This window comes from Neofelis nebulosa, chromosome 17, assembly GCF_028018385.1.
Source record: "Neofelis nebulosa isolate mNeoNeb1 chromosome 17, mNeoNeb1.pri, whole genome shotgun sequence".
NCBI lineage: Eukaryota > Metazoa > Chordata > Mammalia > Carnivora > Felidae > Neofelis > Neofelis nebulosa.
This window is the reverse complement of record NC_080798.1, coordinates 53,624,227-53,645,521: the sequence shown is the minus strand read 5'-3', so window position 1 is coordinate 53,645,521 and position 21,295 is coordinate 53,624,227.

The following is a 21,295-nucleotide window of genomic DNA, read 5'->3' as shown; positions in this document are numbered from 1 at the left end:
CCAAATTACCATCCAAAGAACTCCCGGCGCACTAATTAGGAAATTTTGTGCTTTGCTAAATTCCCTTTCTGTCTGTCACAACAGAATGGGTGAATAATCCCCCCCCCCCCAGCCAGTGTAGGGGCACAGGTATGCAGGGCTTTTGTGCGGGAGACCGGGGGCTCTTGTTTTTTTCCGGGAGAGCTCCCCGTGGACAGGGAGGCCCTACGCCTGCGAACTGCCCCCAGCTAATGAGAAATGCCTATGTATTTAAAAAAACGCAACCCGTTTTCATAGCTGTCAGCTAAGTTAAAGGGGACGCAAGAAGACGGTGTCGCGAGCTCAGCCAGGCTGGGGTTTGTGTTCTGGCCCCACGGTGAGAAAGAATCCCCCAGCTTCAGGCTGGCCAGGAACCCTGGCTGTGGTTTTCTTCCTGAAGCCAGTTGCACACTTGAGATGTGGAAAAACGCAAAGGTGTCGCGTGTTTCTACTTCCTTAGCTCCACGGTTTGAATATCCATCGCCTGTCACGGTGATCGGGTGACAGTTTAGGAAGAATGCCCGCTGGCCTGGGCTGGGGGTCTGTCTCTCTGGGCTGAGGCCCAAGCAGAGGACCCCTGCAAGTCACCATTTCTAAGAAGTTGCATTTCCAGGCTAAGACACACGTGCTTTATCGCGGTGAGTAGCGTGTGCCGGGTCCACGTGGCGCTCCTGTGAGCGTCTTATCTGGACCTGAGAGAGGACACTCCTTTCCTGCGATATTTTGTCCAAAAGTCATAAACAAAAGCAAGCCCCTGATCAACACAAGAAAATACTTGGAAAGACAAGGCAGGAAGTTAGGGGCGGCGTGGGGAGGGGATGCCTGCCCAGCACTGCTTCTAGAAAGGGAAGTGGCCTGCCCGGTGGGGCTTGGAGGCGGGGGGGAGGGGGGCGGCGGGCACCCAAACTCCTGTGCCTCCCGTCCTTCCCTCCTTCCTCATCCTTTGCCCCGTGATGCCCACTGGGAACATCATCTGTCCCGCAGCCCAGAATAAACATGGCACACCTTGGAGCCCTGCTTCACTCTGGAAACTGCCTAGGGGAGGGAGGAAATTCACCCCTTCCACCACCAAAATCGGGTAGGGGTGAGGCTGGCAGGAGCCCTTTTGATGTTTGGCACCAAGTGTGGGACGGACTGACTTTGTGCTATTCTTATGCTAATTATCTTACCGAGTGATATTTGATTGTTTCTATAAAAGGTTTATGTCAGTGCAATTCACCACAGGCTTTTTAAAGACCTCAAGATGCAAGAGAAAAAAAATTCACCCAGAGTCCATTAAAGAATTAGGTTCTATTAATGTCCGAGTGTGCTGAAAGGGGCCATAGACACTTGCTCAGCCTGCCATGAACAGGGGACTGGCACTCCCCTCGCTTAACAACTTCTGCTAAAAGTCGGAGGAGAGGTACCCGTCCGTTCTGTGAGTTTGGCTCTGAACGTGCCTGGGAAATTGTGGCATTTTGTAAGCGATGCATTTGCCCGTGTTCCGTTTTCCTGACATGGAAATGAGGGCCGTGTGCCCGTGTGGAAGTAAGAATAGTTATGGTAGCTGCCGTGGTGGTCATCGTAACACTTGGCTAGTGGAGTCCAGTCCTCCACAAACAACAAGATAAAAAGCTTCCTTATCTGTCCTTTATCCATCAGGAAACGGTCACACAATAAAGTGGCTTCCCCAACCGTATACAGAGAGAAAGTGACAAAAACATCCAGGTCGTCCGATGCTTCAGATCTGCGGTGCCTTCAATACTGTTCTCCTCTCTTGTCCCTGGGACTAGACCTAGCACTAGGGACAAATTTAGGAATTTGGAGGGCTGGGTTTCTGGGCACCATGTCTGAATTACTTCTCTTTATTCATTTGTAAGATTGAGGAAAGGAAAGGGACACTTCTGCCTGGATGATATTTAAACCTTTCAGCTTAAAATCATATGATTCTATGGAAGTCACAATAAATGCCTGATTTTTTTTTTTTTTTTTTTTTTTTTTTTTTTTTTTTTTTGCAATATAGCTATAAACCACTTCCTTTTTTATGCTTCCAAATGTCTGGTACCACCCTGAAGAGAAAGAGAAGCAGCCATATTTTGAAGAGTTTATTAAGAAAAAAAAAAAAAGTATGTTTAAGTTCATGAGTTCGAGCCCCGTGTCGCGCTCTGTGCTGACAGCTCAGAGCCTCGAGCGTGCTTTGGATTCTGTGTCTCCCTCTCTCTCTCTGTTTCTCCCCCGTTCACATTCTGTCTCGCTCTCTCTCTAAAATAAATAAAAATTAAAAAAAAATTAAAAGAAACCTCATGGGTAAATGAGTGAATGGGGCTGGCCTCACTCACCCAGGTCCCTGGAATCCCCAAGAACCCGTTCAGAATGCAGAACAAGAAGGCTCTGAGAGCCTCCACCTTGGGCTCAGCCATCCCCTGGTGTCGTCTCTGTCTATAATTATTAGCAGTGAGTAATCGTCCCTGCTGCATCCTGTGCACCATGTGGCAGCTCGGGGCACTCAAAGCAGCTGCCACCAGCCCCAAGCTGGGTACATCCCCTCTGTCAGTGCTGCTGGGAGGGGACAGGTGCAGGGCTCAGGCATACCCAGGCGCATGGTGCTTTGCTGGAAGGAGGCGGGGAAGCCTTTACCCAGGGGGGAAAGCTCCGTGGGAAGTTCAGTTGTTTACAGGGAGTGAGTTCCGAGGGCTGTAATGTGATGCTCTAAAGGATTCAAGGGTGCGGCCCAGAGGGCAAGGGGAAGAGTTGTTGAAGGGTCTGTGACTTTACAGATGTCTTTGTGTGATGAACGAGGAAACTGAGTTCCAGGGATGTCCAGTTAGTATCTCCAAGGCATGCAGCTAGAAAGGGAATGGTCCAGGAATCACGTCCATGGTTCAACGGACTCCACAGCCCATGTTCTTTCTGACATGCCCCAGGAAGAAATAAGGGGGTGGAGGCCTTGAGGGGGAGGGTGCAGGTATCAGTGGCCTGGAAACCTTAGGGGCTTAGGACACAAGCTGCTTTGTGGCTGCAGAAAGGCAGCCATCTCAACCTGACTGCTGACCACCCGCGGCTCAGCCCCCCTCACCCACACGCCGAACCTCTCCTAATTTAAGGAGACTTCTTCCCCAATCCACAGTTGTGTTCCTGGACAGCAGAGAAGTTTCTTAACAGCTCGAGTCCCCGTCCCTTCCTTTCTTCTTTCCCCATGAGGTTGGTGAGTTTCTCTCTTGTGTCAGACACTGGGGTGAGTGCTAGCGAAAGAAAAGAACACGTGACCAGCCATGTCTAGTGAAATGTCAAGGCGAACGAAACCAGCACTCGCAGGTGGAAGCTGTCGGGAGAGGGCATAGAACACCCGTGCCTCCCCTCCCCTGCCTCAGTGATCGCGGATGCCCTCTTGGTGTGCAGGTGGCCTGAGAGCTGAACACAAAGAATACTAAGATAATGCACGGACAGCCGTCCAGAGGAGGCCCTGGTCCCACAGCAGACCACATGCACATGCCCATCTCCGTGTCGTGAAGCGACTGAGATTTGAGGGCTGTTCCCGTGACGTAACTTCGTCTCTTCTGACTAATGCATCTGCGTTTCGAGCTTGGCTTTCAGTGCTGTTCTTCTTTATGCCTTCTCTTCTAGCCATACCTTCTCTTGGGGAGTTTGGCTTTTGGCACTAGACTTTGAGCTCCTTGAGGGCGGGGTCCATGCCCTATCTACCTCTGTGTCCCTCACCCTTGGCTCAGGGCCAAGCAGCTATCTCCTGAGACAGTGATGAGAGAGTGAAATGAGGAACCACAGAGTTGGCAAAGGCCTTGAGTGCCCTATGGGGCTCAGAAATGGCGGACGTCAGTGCTCGGACAGAGGGCGGGATTTGCCCAGATGCTAAGTGGTAGAGTGGGGATTTGAACGTGGACGTCTCTGACCCCAAGCTCCATCCTCTTGCCGTTCCAGCTCACCCACCGACTGCTCATTGATTGGGCCTCCATTTGCTGAGCTCTCTTCCCCAGTGGGTGATGCTTCAGCCCCACAGTATCCTCTCCCATCGGAGAATGGGGATTGCCCCTTGGGGGAGATTGCTGGTCGTACCATTACTGAGAAGGGGAAGAACTAATATATTTTGAGTATGTACTAGACCCCAGGCACTTGGTCCCCACCATGGGCATCATCTACGTGAGAAATACACACATTGCTGATATATAGTATTACACTGACCACCCACGTTAGCCCTTTGAAGTAGGTCCCATTGTTATCCCTGGGTTAAAAAGAGGAAGCTATGGCTCAGAGAGGTAAAGTAATTGGAGCAAAGTCACAGAGCTCATAAGTAGCAGAGGTGAGACTTCATCTCAAGTCTGACTTGTAAGGGAGGGTTTTGATAACTATTTTATGGTACATCGTACTGCAGGAGGCTTGTGTGTGTGTGTGAGAGAGAGAGAGAGAGAATGAGCACACAACTCTTTGGGAGGCTGGTGATGACACAGGAATATCTTTACTCTGCTTGCTGTTTATCCAAGTTTGTCACTTGTTTTTTTACAGGAAGCTGTAAGGACTTCCTGCTTTAACTCTCACAGATGCTGGCCCTGATAATTCCCATATTTACATACCTACAGGGCAAGGCTAGCTCCGTGAGCTGCTGACTCTGGTGGGATTTCAGGACAGAGACTGATGGGCCCCTTCTGCCCTGTTATCTCCCAGGCAGCCTCCCAGAGCAGCGTGTGGATGGGGGAGGGTCTTTGCTCCCTCCTTTATTGTGGCCATTCAGCCCCGCACCAGCCCTGGGCTAAGCCCTTTCATACGTGTTACCTCATGTGATCCTAACAACAGCCCGGCCTCATAGGGATTGTTAGCCTCCCCTCACAGCTCAGGAGACCCAGGCTTAGCTGCGAGCGGTGGTTCTCAGCTAGGGGGCACTTGTCACAGCATGGGGTGGGGGGCAGAATTAGGACCAAGAGAGTAGAGGCCAGGAACGCTCCTGCGAACCCTATAATGCGCCCGACAACACCCACAACACAAGATTACCCAGCTCCATGTCCGATGCCCACGGCCAGAGACTTCGATACGTTGTGGAACACTGAAGCCGCAGGGCCGGGATCGAGCCCGTGTCTGCCAGGGCTAATCGTGTGCTCCTCGCGATGGAGAACAGATGCTTTTACAAGGCCTGCGAAGTCAACAGGCCCTTCTCCAATATCTCCACGTGGCTGCTTACTATCTGTGCCACGTGGTACCACCTTGACCTCCTTGGGAAGTGTCGGCCAACCCCTTCTCCGACAACATGTACGTCTCACCTCTGTGGCCTTGCATTCTTGGCACTGTATCCCTGAAGGTTCATTTTGTCCTATGGTGTTTTGTTTTTGGTTTTGGTTTTCGTTTTTTAAATTTTTTTTAACGTTTATTTATTTTTGAGACAGAGACAGAGCATGAACGGGGGAGGGTCAGAGAGAGAGGGAGACACAGAATCTGAAACAGGCTCCAGGCTCTGAGCCGTCAGCCCAGAGCCCGACGCGGGGCTCGAATTCACGGACCGCGAGATCACGACCTGAGCCAAAATCAAGGGTCGGACTCCCAACGACTGAGCCACCCAGGAGCCCCTGACGTATTGTGTTTTTAAGAATGATCGCTTAATTACCCTGGATCCCAAACCTGTGAATGTTAAGGCCTGGCTTGTTCCTCTGAGGCCGCACTGATATGGTTCACTCGTTCAGGAAACACCTCCTCCATGCCTGGCCTCCGCTGGGTGCTAAATATGCATAAGGGAAAAGACAAAGTGTAGCACAAAGTGGATGATTACAGGAGTCGTAGTCTCAGCAGCAGACATTAGCATTTACTGAAGTTTTCGTACCGTCCTCTCCTATAACCCTCCAGTGGCCTTACGAGATAGGTTTTACTGAAGGGTACTTGGCCAGCACAGAGGGGAATGCCCAAGGCTGGCTGGGTGGTTGAGGAAGATGGTCTAGAGGTGCTGGGGTCTGAGTGGAGACCTGGAAGAGAGAGAGCCCATGCGTGAAGGCATAATAGGCAGAAAGATCCGCCACGAGGACAGCCTGAGCAAACCAAACTCATGGTGAGTCTAGAAAGTTCCAAAAAGCAATTCAGTAAATAAAAACAGCATTTGGGGTTGATCAGATGTCTGGGCCACACAAGGAAATCCCATCAGAGACTGGGCTGTGTGTCTCAGCTCGATGTATAGATTGTCTCCATCACTCAGGGCCAAAAGGGTCTTGAGGCTGACTTAGTTGAAAAGAGAACCTGTCTGACTTTTGGGGGTTCTCCCCTCCCCCTGCCCTAGCAATGATCCCAGGGCTATCCCTCGTGTCCACTATCAGGGCAAGCTTTGGGGGACTCCTTGAATGACACTGAGGCTGGTTATCAAAAAAATGAAAGGCATGGGGTATGGATCCAGGGGATCCAACTCACGTGTCACCAACCTAAGAATGACAAATATTTAGACTGATCCCCAGGTGCAAGTCAATAGAGATGTGATACAGGAAATCTAATTTATCAAGGGGGGGTTATTTACAGAGCACCTACTCTTGAACTCATGGGGGACAGAGAATAATGATAATTAGTGAGGCCCCAGCCACGAGGACTTTGAGGTCTGGGGGGAAGACTTCACGGCAAACCAAGTGAAGACTGTGGCTGAAAACTGCCCAAAAGTGACCATGGAGTGGAAGCCAGAATTGGAAAAGAGAAGGATTGATGTACAAAGGTGAGCTCGAAGTAGGCTTCTGGAGAAGGCAGGATTCAGGCAGAGCCTTGAAGGACGGGAAAGACAAGGAAAGTAAGCCACTGAGGGCATTTTGTTTGGCAGTAGGTAAGGAGCCCAAGACTAATACCTACGGAAAAGTCAGGGGATTCCAAATTGAGGTCAGGTCCAGACTCCCGCGGATATTATGTGAGGTGCCTCACTGTCGACTCCCATTCTCCCCGCCTCCACCTAGCCCCACTTTCCACCAAAACCCTGCCCCCCCCATAAGTTACAGCCACATCACGGTTTTGACAAAACCCTGCCCCCCCCATAAGTTATCTCCAGTCTATAGCCACATCACGGTTTTGACATTTTGTTCATGCTTTTGGCTCTCCTAGAATGTTCTTCCCTTTCTCTGCGAGAAACGTTCTTCCCTTATATGAGCAGCTTAAATGCTGCCTCCTCCATGCAGCCTTCCTGCATTCCTCGTCCTCTTTCCTCTCTGCTCTCATCCCCTGTCATGGCACCTACACATCATTGGTTGCTCTGACTCGTTCCCTGCGTAGAGTGCAAGCAAGGATACAGAACACGTGCCTCATCTCCAAAAATTCCACTCCTCACCGCTGGTCTTGCCTGGATAAAGAATGACCTCTTGGGGCGCCTGGGTGGCTCCGTTGGTCACGTGTCCGACTTCGGCTCAGGTCACGATCTCACGGTCCGTGAGTTCGAGCCCCGCGTCGGGCTCTGTGCGGACGGCTCAGAGCCTGGAGCCTGCTTCGGATTCTGTGTCTCCCTCTCTCCCTGACCCTCTGCCATTCATGCTCTGTCTCTCTCTGTCTCAAAAGTAAATAAACCTTAAAAAAAAAAAAAAAAAAAGAATGACCTCTTATGCCCATTCTCCTGTCCCTGTTTGTACCCTCTGTCTCGTCCCCAAGGTTTGCTGCTGCTAATCCTTTGGGGAGTCAAATGGCAGTACTTGGATAATACCAAGAGCTGCAGAGGAATTTGGCGACGTGGGGTTTGCTGAGGGTTATTACTGCGCCGTGTATATCAAATCACTCCCCGTGGGTGGGCTCCGGGCCTGCAGAGGGGGCCCGGGGGCTGTGGTGTTAAGACACAGGTTCCCGTCACGGGAAACTCGAGAGCCGAACTGCGGACCAAGCTGAGCTCAGCTCCACGTAGCCGAGGCAAGCGTCAGAAACACCTGGCAGGCTCCGAAACACAGATGTCTCTCAGCTTTTAATTGAAAATGTTCTGAGTGGGCAGAAAAAAAGCAGAGCTATTTGAGATGCCTTCTCTTTCGTGTTTCTTGCAGAAAAAAATGCCTACTTTTTCCTGTGGTTGGCCAGTGCAGTTAAGGGCATTTATTGAACCCCAACATCACTGAATTTCAAATATTTGTTTTCTCTTTGAGGTGGGCCCCTATGGTAGAAGCCCAATTAATACAGCATATTAAAAGAGAGAGAGAGAGAGAGAGAGAGAGAGTTGCTGCTAGGTTTGAAAGTGGGGCAGGGAACCTGGATCCCATTTGTTTGGTTTTTTCCTCCCACGTCATCAGTCTGCACAACTCCAGGGGGCACTACTCACACTGTGTTCTAGGTTTGACCTGCCGGCCTCACCTTTGCACGCTTGCAGGGAGGCATGCAGAGTCTGAAAAATCTGCTTTTCCTGCAATCCTAATTTTTATTTATTTATTTGAGAGAGAGACAGACAGACAGCATGAGCAGGGGAGGGGCAGAGAGAAAGGGAGAGAGAATCCCAAGCGAGCTCTGTGCTGTCCACGCAAAGCCCGATGTGGGGCTCCAGCCCACGAACCATGAGATCATGACCTGAGCCGAAATCAAGAGCCTAATCCGTCGAGTCGCCCAGATGCCCCTTCCAATCCTAACTTTTGAACAATACGTAAAATATGCCCACTTCTGCAATCACTCATAATAAACCTATACGTATTTCTGGAAGCCTTTCTAATTTGTCAGGTGCTTTTTATATGGTGTCTGGTCAGTTATTTTCAACAGAGGCTGGAACGAAGCCACGGGCTTTAGCCTCCTCTTGTTCCTCTTTGTACCCCTGGTACCTGGTTTACTTTCTGGCACATCCTAGGCATTTAATATGTTGTTCGAGGAAAGGGGGAGGGAGGCGGAGAAAAAAAGGAGGGAAGAAAGGGATGGAGGAGTTTCCGCCATCTGGTTGTCAGTTTCAGGTTACAGATAAAGAAACGTAGGAAATGCAAGGAATCTAAGTGACTTATTAAGTTAAACAGTTCATAAACAGGGGGACCGAGATGCAGTCTGTTCTGTCCTTAAAGCCTGTGCCGTTGATCATACCTCACCCACTCTCCCATTTTGTTGTTTCAAGTAAAAAGCCTGTTGGGGTACTTCCTACCCATACTTTTATGGCACCAGCTTTTTAACTTCTGGAACGGTGGAAGAAGGTCTGTCTCCCTCTGTGAAGGGAATTCCCCTCCTGGGAGTCCTGACCCTCCCTCCTTCCCCAGAACTAACCCACCCCTCTCCTTGTCTATCAGAGGCAAATTGCGAGCCCGCACAGGGGACACGAATGAAAAGGGCATCACCCAGCCTAAGGATAACTGAGGCATTGAGGCCACAGATCCTACGAGCAACCAGTCTCCCAGCGGCGGCTGAACTGGATCGGTGTTTAAATTCCCCTGTCAGGATGTCCGTGGTGGTCTCGTGCTCGTTCCATTTTTTTAACGAAGCTGTGTGTCTGGAACACAAAAGAAAAATCTTTGACCTGGGGAGACATGAGAGATAAGATGTGTTTCCGGGGTCACCAGTGGGGTTCCTGGTGCGGCCTGAGCTGTGCTTAGTGGGCCTGCCGCGGCTGTGATAGTGGGAATAATTACACGTGAGTTCAGCCGAATCCCAGTGGCGGGAACACTACTACCTGACTCACGGCCATCCCCACACACACACGCACACGCACGCACACACAGGGAGAGAGGGAAACTTCCAAAGGGCTTGTAACAGAACAAAGCATACTTTTTACTATCACAAAATCTTTATGGATCGCCATCCTTGAGGTGAAGTTATATCCTTTATGGTCACATTTTGGTAGTTTCCTTAAATTATTGAAGGCATTTCGTAGGGCCTGCGCTCTTGGAACAGGGCTGGAAAAGAGGTCCCTGTCCCCCGTCTGGAGGTGGGTTAATGATGGCACTCCTCGTGCAATGCGCTCAGGACACAGAGGTTAATAAAACCCGTAGCTCTTTTTCATGGGTACCAGGGGATGGTTAATGTTCAAGCCTGTGCAGGACCTCAGCTTAATGTTCCATATGAAGGATGGTGTTGCCAGACGACGCCCTCCCTGGTGCCAACCTCGCATATTAGTACGTGCTGGAAATGGGCTGAGCAAACCAGCGGATGTTAGGTGTTTCTCTCCCAGCTGGGTGTGATGGGCTGGCCGCCGTGTCTCCCGCCTGCTCTAGAAACCGGCCGCCTCCGTTTTCCCGGAGCCCTGGGCAACGGGGTGGGGGAGCCTGTGCCTGGCCCCTGCTGTGTCTGGGGTGCCCAGGCCCGATGTCCCTCTGTCCTCCTCTGTCCTTTGAACGGCATGAACTGCCTTCTGCCCTTCTCGGGTATGTGTGCGTAAAGAGGTCTGCAGACCGAAAGGTAATACATCCATCTTGTGGTTACAAACGCGGGCTTTGGGGTCATGAGGAATTGGAGTCGAATCTGTGTCAGCCTTACTCCTGTGTGTGTTGGGCAAGTTGCCTGACTCCTCTGTCTTTGTTTGGCTTCGGCCAGAAACAGACCCCGAAACAAGGATTTGAAGGCAAGTCGTTGATTCGGGAGGTGATTTTAGTAAGTGACAGGCAAGGGAAGATTCCGTGAATGGTAGAGCGTTCTACCACCATGGACAGCTAGAGGCAATCCCCCTGGGGGCCTCTGGGAGGCAGCGTTGGACATACGCCTTGGGGTCTTGCCACCTGAGGGGCAAGGGAGCGGGGGCATTTACACACCCCCTCCATGAGTCTTGACCGAGGGCTGCTCCCGTGCCTTCTGCCGGCGTGTCTGTGGACAGAGTGGGCTCCCAGGATGGGCAAGCCTCAGGCAGAGAAAATGCTGCTGGTGTTGGGAGTGTGGATGGTGGGCACTGAAATGGGAGGGCCTGGGAGGAAATGAGAGGGACAGCATCAGTCCCCTGATGTCCCAAGTTCCTCCTTTCCCGAATGAGGCCAGCACCTCCTGCCTCCCAGCGTTGCCGTGGTTAAATGAGATAATACCAGAGGCCCCTTAACGTTAGTTATGATTCACGCTAGCTCAAAGGATGGGTACATTTACTGCACTTCAGACTGTTGTAAGCAGAGTGATGGTGGAGGGCGTCTGGCACGTCCACGAGCCCTTAACGGGAAAAGTTCTTAAAACAACAACAGCAACAAAATCCTGATACTGGAATGCGTGTCAAGAGTCCTCGCAAATGAGACATCTTCTTCAGCGGGGTGACCAAACATGCAGAGGGGTGCCTGGGTGGCTCCGCTGGGTGAGTGACTCTTGATTTTGGCTCAGGTCACAATCTCATAGTTTCATGAGTTCGAGCCCCACCTCGGGCTCTGTGCTGACAGCACGGAGCGTGCTGGAGATTCCCTCTCTGCCTCTCCTCTGCTCAGTCTGTCTTTCTCAAAAATAATTAAAAACAATTTTGTTAATTAAAAAAAATAACAAATAATGGGATAACTGGCCCTGGTGGAAAGTGCTTCAAAGTAATCTCAAGTGTTTCTAGAAGTATGTGGGGATAAGTGGTCCACACTGGGTGGGTGGAGGTGAGTTTGTTTTCTTGATCCTCCTACGTCCACTCTGTCCAAAGCGTTTGAATTTTCCAGAGGAGAAGCGCCATGGAATGAAACGCTGCTGTCCTCACCCCAAAGAAGGACATTCTGGAAAGTCATCCCAATGTCTGTGACGTTGGTCTTTAGCTCACCCTCTCGTGCATTATTTTGTTCAGAAATATTTACCAAGCGCTAGTCTACGTTAGGACCTATTCTCTGCGGTGCCCCCAAGATTGTTGACGGTTCATGTCAGGGATGAAGTAAACCATCTCAATGGGGCACGACTCTTGAGAGGCTCCAAAGGCCAGTGGGCACTCAGTCCGGCTCAGTGGGTCAGGCGAGGCTCCCCAAGAAGCTGGAATCCTCGGGAGGCATGTGGGGAGGCAGTGCTGGCAGGGGACAAAACAGGAAGGATGCTCCTGGCCGTGGCCGGGAGATGAGAGAGTCTGGTTCAGGCAAGACCATCCCCTCTCTCTGGACAGCGGGGCGGTCCTGATGCTGAGCCCTTTAAACGGCATGTCATCGGGGACTCGGGGCTTCCTGTCTTCTCAGCCCGCTTGTGACAGCTGGTTGTGGCCACCCACTCATCCGCTTAGCAGACGCTGAGCCGCTGCCAATGCGCTCCCCTCTCTTGGTTACGGACGATTAGGAACTGAATGAGACTGAGACCTGCTTTCAGTGGGAACACAGTCATGTTAGCAAACGCTGCATATCGAACCAGCATGTTTGAATGTGCTGGCCGTTAGCCCCGCTTTGGGCAGCGAAGTCCGGAGGCATTTGCTACGCTTCGCCACATCTTACAGATGAGGAGACTCGAGTGCAGGTGAACTCACCTGCCCCCTCAAAGACTGGGACCTGCTGGAGCCAGGATTTCAGCCAGGTCTGCCCAGATCGCTAGGAGTGGAAACTTAGCAGAAGGTTCCAGGCCTGCAGACAGGCCCGACTCAGAGCCACTCCTGGTCTCTGGGCTCATCGGAGGATGTGGGTTAAGACGCCTCCGAGCTCCTCCCGTGGCCTCATTGGCACGGTCTCTCCAATGGGCCCTCTGGGAGCGCAAGAGGAAGTGCCGCCATGTTGCCCCATTGCCAAGGAGACCTCGTTCCTCTCGGTGTAGGAATCTGCCCTCCCGAGCAGCTGGGCCTCGGCGGCCTTTATCTGACCGCACCCCCGGCACCTCCAACCTTTCCCCTCAGGCCCTGCTGGCCGACCTTGGCCTGTCTGTGGCCTCAGCCCGGGCGCCAGCCTTACTGCTGGAGTCTGGCCAGGCCCCACCCCACACTCGGCCTCTCCCCCAGTCGTGCCTGGTAGGCCAAGAGCTCACAAGCCAGCCACGAGCCAGGGCTCCCAAGGGATGCTCCCCGGAGCCAGCTTGGCCTGTTGGAGCGAGAGGCCCACCTGGAAAGACCTGCATAGCTTTGAAAGGATTAAGAGTCAGCCTACACCGTCTGAGGCAGAGTTCAAGAGAGGGTCTCTCCTTCTCTTGCTTTCCCAGGCCATCTGGCGGCTGGCGCCTGCCCGCTCGCTTTCATGTGCACTCGCATACACACTCCTGGATTTAAACCCTGGGTAACAGCCTCTTTTTCCAGTTGTTTCTGTCTTCTAGCTACTCATGTAATCCTTACTTTGCCCATAAGGTCCTAAGAAGGGAGGACTCCCCCATCCCCATTTTTCAGACAAGTAAACTGAAGCTCAGAGTCTGAGACAACGGGTAAGGGACACAGTCTGAGTTCAGACCCAGGTTTTTCTGACGCCACAGCCCATGCCTCTAACCCCTTAGTAGCTCTGTGACTTCGGGCATGCCATTTAACCTCTCCTGGCCTCAGTTGCCTCATCTGTACAATGGGCAAAACAATACCACCAGTCTGTGAGGCTTCTGTGGAGGCTCAGTGAACTCAGGGGTGAGCGCCACGCAGGAATGGCTGGAACAGCACTTGGCTGGCCTGGAGAAGTCGCTGAGGGGTGGCAGGTAGCCTTTCCGTGAGGGTCACCACCAGCGGCACCAGATAAGCCTGTTCCTACGTGGGGGCGCTTACCTCAACTGCCCAGCGGTGGCCCCAGCATCTTTTGTCCTAGATTCTGTCTTCTCTTGCTCACCTCACAGCCACTGATTTCCTTGTTTCTCTTCTGTTCTGATTGTTTCTGTTTCCGCGTCCCGCGTGCTGTGAGCCCCAGAAATGCCTGGGCTGAACTCTGTTATTCTTTCTTCTGTGAGGGTATATGCCAGGATGTCAGAGTAGAATCTTGGCATCCTCACCCCTGCCCCTCCCCCCCCAAACTCATCCATACAATTCCGCCAACTCATTTAAAGACTTCACTTGGACCTGCTTATTGTGAAGAAAGATTGACAATTCAAAGGGAGGAGCTCTCCCCAAGTAAAATACATGAAGCGTTTTGTCCCTAGATTTAAATCTGGATTTAAATGCTGGTTTTACTCTTTAGGAGCTCTGGGACTCTGGGTCACTTAATACCTCTGAGCTGCATTTCCCTTCATTGGGGGCTGAATGACAAGAGGTGCAGAACGTTCTTTCCAAGGTTTTGGAGAGAATTCAGTGAGACGGTGGCAAACGGTGCCCGATACAGTAAGTGCTCAATAAAATACTAAAGCGGAATCTAGTTGAAACTGCTCAACACCACCAGCAGTTTGGGGAGCTAAGAAGGCAATAACGAAATGCACTTTGCTCGGAGAAGCCCCCCGGGGAAGACGGGACAATGGACCCAGAGCCGAGGATCCAGCGCCACGCTGTGTCTCCTCCCGAGCAAGGCAGGGTTTCGGGAGATTGCAGAGGGCAGGGTCCAAGGCCCCTTCGGAGCTGACCTCTCCACTTCCTGGTGAAATGTGCAGCTTTCCTTGAAGGCAGGCCCAAGCTCTCTTATCGGCAGGCTCAGAGTCCGAGGCACCAGGGCTGGACGCCCGTGTGTGCAGAGGCTCACGGTGTTTATCAGGCCTCTCCCTGAGGCAGGGGTGGGGTGCGGGGGTCAGCAGCCCAGACTTTGGCCACGCTTGGGCTTGGACGTGGCAGCTCCTCCTTCCCCCTGGGGATACCCCTGCGCATTTCTCAACGCTCGCTCCCAATAACAAAGGGTTGAAAGTCGACTGCTGGGGTTCCACAAAGGACAAGATAGTGCTTGGGCGCCGGGGCTCCTGGCTTCTACTTCCGGCTGTAGGATCCCCGTCAGCTCACGTTGCTGGGGGGGCAGGAACACCGGCCCCCGTTCACCTTGCAGCGTGCTCCCGAGGAGTAAGATCCAAATCAGCAGATGGTTTGGCACAGGTCGCCTCTCATCCACCCGAGGGGAAACCCGTGGGGAGGCGTGCGTCTGTCCATTTCCGAGTTCAGGAAACACGATCAACTGGAAAGATACGTGGGAGAGAGACCTACCTGCTGAGGTGCGCAGCGCTTACCCTTGGGCCAGCATAGTGGGCCGGGACGGCAGGGTCATGTCGCTAAAGTCTCCAAAGGGCCCAAAGGGGTTGGGACGCGCATCACTCCATTGGATGAAGACGAAGTTATCCTAAGAGAGCTTAAAATTGTTCTTCAAGGTGACCCAGCCCGCAAAAGTCGGTCAGAATTCAGACCTCCCCCGTTGGTCTCAGACACCCCCCTAAACCACAGAGGAAGCTCCCCGGCCTGGGGTCCCTCACCTGTGGCACTGCTCGGGGTGCGTCTTTCCTTGTTGGGGAGCTGTCCCGCACCTTGTAGGGTTCTTAGCGGTGTCCTGGGCCTCTGCCCAGTAGAGGTCAATAACTAGCACCCACCCCAACTGACAACACGCGGAAATGCCTCAGACATTGTCGACTGTCTGGGGGCAAAAGAGCCCCAGGCGAGGGCCACTGCTCTGAACCTACGTCGGGTACTGTGATTATTATTCATGATTCTGCGATCGTCGACGCCGAGGTTATGATTACGATGTCCTTGCCAGGGTCTAATCTGCATTTGGCAGGTAACTGACTCAGGTGAGCTTCAGCATGTAACTTACAACCCAAACCAGGGCCCTTCAGAGAAGAAAATGGGAACTGTTGATAATTATGTCAGAATACAGGTGCCATGGCGGAGACGAATGTTTGCCCGTGCTACGTGCCTTCCAGGTAGAAATGGGCAGAAGTGTGACTTTGCAGCTTCAGAGCATGACTCTGATGCCTTCATCTCGGGGCGGGGAGAGGGGGCGCGGAAGGGTGGGTTTCCTAGGGCTCTGGCAGTCTTTGCACCGGCTCCTCTTATCCCTCAGAGGGACCCTGACAGGGCCATATGCACAGACAAGCCCATGATTTTATTAAACTGGTTGGAAAATGGAAAATGACCCCAGGGAGTTGGTGCCAGTGTTCTTGGCTCTGTGCTAAGCTCAGTTAATACTGTTCGGGTTCTCGGTGTGTTCACCTAAATTCTAGAGACCTGGGCTCTACTTGGAAAACGTGGTTTGGGGACTATGTTTCCAGTCAACCCTGCAGAGCTAATCAGGAGAGGGTGTACCTGCTTCCTCCCTCAGTAGCCTGTGATGATGACGATGGTGATGAGGGCATTGGCAGTGATCATGAGGACTAGAATGACCGAGCAATGACCGAGCCCTTGCTGTATAGCTTGGCCTTGCCATGAGCACTTCGCAGGGCTTATTTCATTTCATCCTTACGACAGCCCATGATGCTATCTTTCCCCCCATTTAATAGCTATGGGACGTGAGGCTTCAGCAAGATTAGTAACTTGGGCAAGGTGGGACGGTTGTCTGAGGACAGAGTCAGAATTGGAGGACAGCTCTGTCAATCCCAAAGCCCACGGAGTACGACCTGTCGATGTAGGATAAGGTTGATGGGGTCGGTGGTCATCCATCTGTGAGCACCTCTACGAGTCGTGATGCTAGGCACCAAAGAATGAACGGACGAGAGTCTCTCTCTCTCTCTCTCTCCCTGCCCATGAGGAGCCCGGAGTCCAGCACTGGAGACAGACAACTCAGCAGGCAGCGTGTGTTCTCTGATGTGGAAGGAGCTCTGAGGGGACGGCGCATTCCTTGAACCAAGCCTGCCTAAAGGGAGGGGGCTCTCCGGCCCGGCTGTCTGTGGGGAGGGCATCCGAACGAAGTCTTGAGAGTTGCAGAGTGGGGGTGGGGCAGGAAATAGGGAAGAGGATCCCAGGCAGGGGTTGCACCTGAGCGAGGCCGACTGGAGTGGTTGGAGACTTACGGTTCAGTGTAGGTGGAGGGAGGGCGAAGTCCAAGTAGGGACCCCAGAAGGCCTTGTGCCACCAGGGTGTGCAACACACTCATGCCCTAAGGCAAACACACACACACACACACACACACACACACACACACACACACACACATGCATGTGTGCACACACAGAATTCAGCCACAAGCTCACGGTGCTGATAGATCCCTCCTATATACATCTAGGGTGCCAGGGAGTTCTGATGTGGCCACTTGAGGAGCCCTGGGTGAGAACATCATTTCCCTCCATCTTTCCACTCATCCTCAGCTACAGGCAGAAAAATGTCAAAAATGTCACTTCACTCCCAAAGATGTCCCCGTGCCAGTCCCTGGGGATTGTGCGAATATGACTGGGGATATGGTATGTTATAGACATGTTATTTAAGGAAATTAAGGTTGTAGATGGAATGAAAGTTACCAGTCACTCGACCTTGAGATGGGGAGATTGTCTTGCATTGTCTGGATGGGTCCAACACGAGGGTCCCTGTAAGAAGGAGGGAAGAGGGTCAGTGTCCGAGATGGAGATGCGACAAGAGGGGGAGGTCAGAGTCAAGTGCTTTGAAGATGGAGGAGGGGCCCCAGGCTAAGGAATGCCGGTGGCTTCTAGGAGCTGGAAAAGGCTAGGAAATAGATTCTTCCCTTGAGCTTCTAGAAGGAATGCAGCTCTGTCCACAGCTTAATCTTAAGCCCAGAGAGACATGGCTCACACTTCTGACCTCTAGAACCCAGAATAAATTTGTGTTGTTCTCGGCCATAAGTTTGTGGTCATTTGTTACAACCACAGGGAGCACACACCTTCTGGGCCAGAACCTGGAGGCCTGTACTTCTGTTGGGTAAACTGGAGAGTCCCCAGCCCCGGGGTAGACGTACCCTGAGGGTTCTTCAGGTTATGCTAATCTCTTGGGCCCTGAAGAAGGACTTTCCTCCACCTGGTGGAGGCTGGGAGATGGAATCCAGGCCTGGCCTTAAGGAATGGGAGTATCTCTTATCAGAGCCCATAACCACACCCAGGATAGCTTGATAATCTTGGGGCCTGGAAGGGAAGGGAAACAGCAGGTCCTGGGGCTCAGGAATTCCAAGGCTCGGCCTGTCATCTCTGCTACTCAAGCCAGTAGCTCAGAGCCACTCTCCCATGATCACACAGGCTTTTCCTCTACTTTTTTTTTTTTTTTTTAAACAAAAACTACAATATTGTATTCAGGCAGCTGGGTTTTTATTATTCATACTGATGTCTAAAAAGGAACATTCTGGCTTTAATTAGAATGAAAAATATGAGCAGTAGAAATATTCAGATATCACGCAGCCTCATTATTTACACCATTGATTTCGACAGGCAGATAAACACAGAGTAAGACATGTGCTCTGCACTATTTAAAGAACAAAGCGGCATTAATCTGCTTCTAACTCTCCTTTACATTGACGGGACCCTGTGTTTCCCTTTCTCAGGGCAGGAAAACTGTGGTAAAAGGCTGGGTGCACGTGGCCTTACCGTTGTGGAAGAGGCGGATTGCAAAACATTTCCCCCCAAAGCAATTATTAACTCGATTTGCTCGCTTAATCCTGGCAATTTACCTGTGTGAGATAAGCATTTTAATGAAGTGGGCTCCACGCCCAAAGTGGGGCTTGAACTCACGACCCTGACATCAAGAGTCACACGCTCTGCCCAGGGAGCCAGCCGGGCACCCCATGAGATAAGTATTTTAGTTCCCATTTTACAAAGAAGTTAACTGACCTTGGGGTGCCGGGGTGGCTCAGTCACTTAAGCGGCCAGCTGTTGGTTGTGGCTCACAGTTTGGGAGTTCGAACCCCACGTGGGGCTCTGAGCTGACAGCTCGGAGCTTGCTTGGGATTCTCTCTCTGTCTCTGCCTCATCTCAAAATAAATAAACTTAAAAAAAAAGAGAGAGAAATAAAATGACCTGGGAGAGCGTCAGCGACTTGGGCAAGCACAGGGCCACTGGGTGGTAGATATTTGGGCAGGGCTGGCTGGCCCCCGAGTGCCCATGTCCTTCCTCACAGTGGAATAGACTTGGGACCATGCCTGCCTGTCACAGCTGGTGATTGTAGGGTGCCTACTGTGTGCATTAAGTGCTGTCAGCCAGTGGTTCCCAAACTTGGCTGCGTGCTAGAAACGCCCTGGGAGCTCTAAGAACCTGATGCCTGGTCACACCCCAAACCTATTAAATCAAAATGTCTGGGGGTAGAATGCGGGCATCATTGCTTTTTAAAGATCCCCTGATGACCCCAATGTGCAGCCAGGCTGGGGAACCACTTTTTTTCTACCACAGGCTCTCACTGAAATCCCCTTTCTAAACTCCCTGAGAAGGAGCTATTACTATTGACCCATTCTAAAGAAGAGAAACCTGAGCCTCAGAGAGATCAGGTGGCACCCATCCAGCTGGGGGTTGAACCAGAACATTCTAGAGCCCTTCTATTTAACCATGGCACCAAAGCATCTTTCTAGTGGGATATTGATAGCGGGTCAAACAGGCATTTTCCAGGAGAATGCGTTGTACCTTGGGGATGAATAAAAATTGAGTCAAGTTTTTTTTTTTTTTTTTCCCCTATCTTGTGGTTTCTAGTTCTTAACACAGCAGAAAAGTGTAACTCTTTTTGTTGTGAGCGTCCCCCTTTTCCCCTGGAGTTTTCAACCCCTAACTGAATCCACTCAAAACTCTATGTTTTCTTTAACCGCCGTAGCAGCTCACAGGGCATGGGCCCCCTAGACCCGAGGTGGGCCCAGTGGACCCAGAAGGGTACCCCCAGCTCTGACCTGTGTCCTGCGGATCCTGTCCCACAGGACATGCTCCCTCTCTGGAGTTGCCCGAGTTCCCAGAGTGCCACCTATGGTCCTCCAAGCACAAGAGATTTGGGTCATTTCCTCTTTTAACTGGTAACGGGTAGGGACATGCCTGGTATCTCCAAGACTCGAAGACATTGAGGGAAAGCCTCCCCTTAGGAGACTGGTCTGTGACAATTGTTCAGTCTGCAAATAACCAGGGGACATTTACTGCCGCTCATTTCTTTCTCCCTTCTCTCCGTCTGCCTCCCCCTTTCTCATCTGTCTCTATTATTCTTATTCTTGCTGACCATTCCCAAACCGCATGTTCCCTCCTGGATGAGTTTCCTCTTGCTGCTGTCACAAATGACTGCATACTTAGGGGCTTAAACCAATGCACATGTATTCCCTCACAGTCGTGGAGACCAGAAGCCCGAAATCAAGGTATTGGCAAAGTTAGTTGCCTTTTGGAGGCTCTTGAAGGACTCTCCGAGCCGGTGGTGACGGCTGGCAGTCTTTGATGTCACATGGTGTCCATGCAGAAGCATCACCACGGCCTCTGCCTCCGGGTCGCATGGCATTTGTTCTGTCTCTCCCCCGCATGTCTCCTTGGGTCTCCAAATGACCTTTTTATAATGACACCAGCCTTTGGATGAGGGCCCACCCTGATCCAGTATGATCTCACTTAACCCATTACGACATCAGAGATCTTCTTTCCAAAGGAGGTCACATTCTGAGGCTCCATTGGACGTGAACCTCAAGAGGACGCTATTCGACCCAGTGTATCTGTTCTCCATCTCGCCAAACCCTCTCTGCTCAGCCGTGTGGTCTCATAAGGGGCAGTTTGGGCCACGTCCTCCCATCTGTTGGCAACCCTTACTTTTCCCTTAGAATAAAATCCAACCCTTGGCCCTGGCCTCCTGGTGCCTACAAGCTTAGACTCAGGCTGCCTCTTCCACCTCCTCCCAGAACATACTCCCCGACGCCCACCGCCCCGGCCTCCACCCTCTGCCCTGCCCGTACCTCCACACTGTCACCCTTGCTCTGCCCAAGCACTTTCCCTCCAGCCTTCAATGTCTCAGCTCCAGGGTCACCGCTTCATAAATTCCTTCCCAGACTGTTCTACTTAAAGGCATCCCCCTGTCTCACACTTCACGGTGTTGTTTCGTCCATAGCACTTAGCACCGTCGTGACATGATGTCTTCCTCCTCCGTGGCGAGTTTGTTGTCTTCTCTCTTACGGTTGCATCTCCACGTCTCCAATGCGCATTGCAGGAGCAGGGCAAATAACACATTAATTACGGCATCACCATTGCAGGACGCTGCTTTGAGTTCTGTTCTTTCTTTTTTTTTTTTTTTGAATGTTTATTTATTTTTGAGACAGAGACAGAGCATGAACGGGGGGAGGGGCAGAGAGAGAGGGAGACACAGAATCGGAAGCAGGCTCCAGGCTCTGAGCCGTCAGCCCAAAGCCCGATGCGGGGCTCGAACTCACGGACCGCGAGATCGTGACCTGAGTCGAAGTCCGATGCTTAACCGACTGAGCTGCCCAGGTGCCCCTTGAGTTCTGTTCTGTCATCCACCCAGCTCGTCTGAGCCGTTAGCACGCACCGGCCGTTACCCTAGACGCTGGGTGGTTGCAGCCACCCTCAGGGACCTTGTCTTCTAGCGAGTGAATGGTGGTAGGGACGTGTGTGGACGCCCCAAGGCTCGCCACAGGGGGTTGAGTATGTGTCCTCTAAACTTTCCAGTCACGCTCAGTGCCAACCTGGCTTTGGCGGCCACAAAGCCAGCATTTCTGGGCCTTTTAAGTGCCCCTGGGGCTGAGCACCGCTGGAACGTTCCTTGAAGTTCCTTCCATCTGTGTGG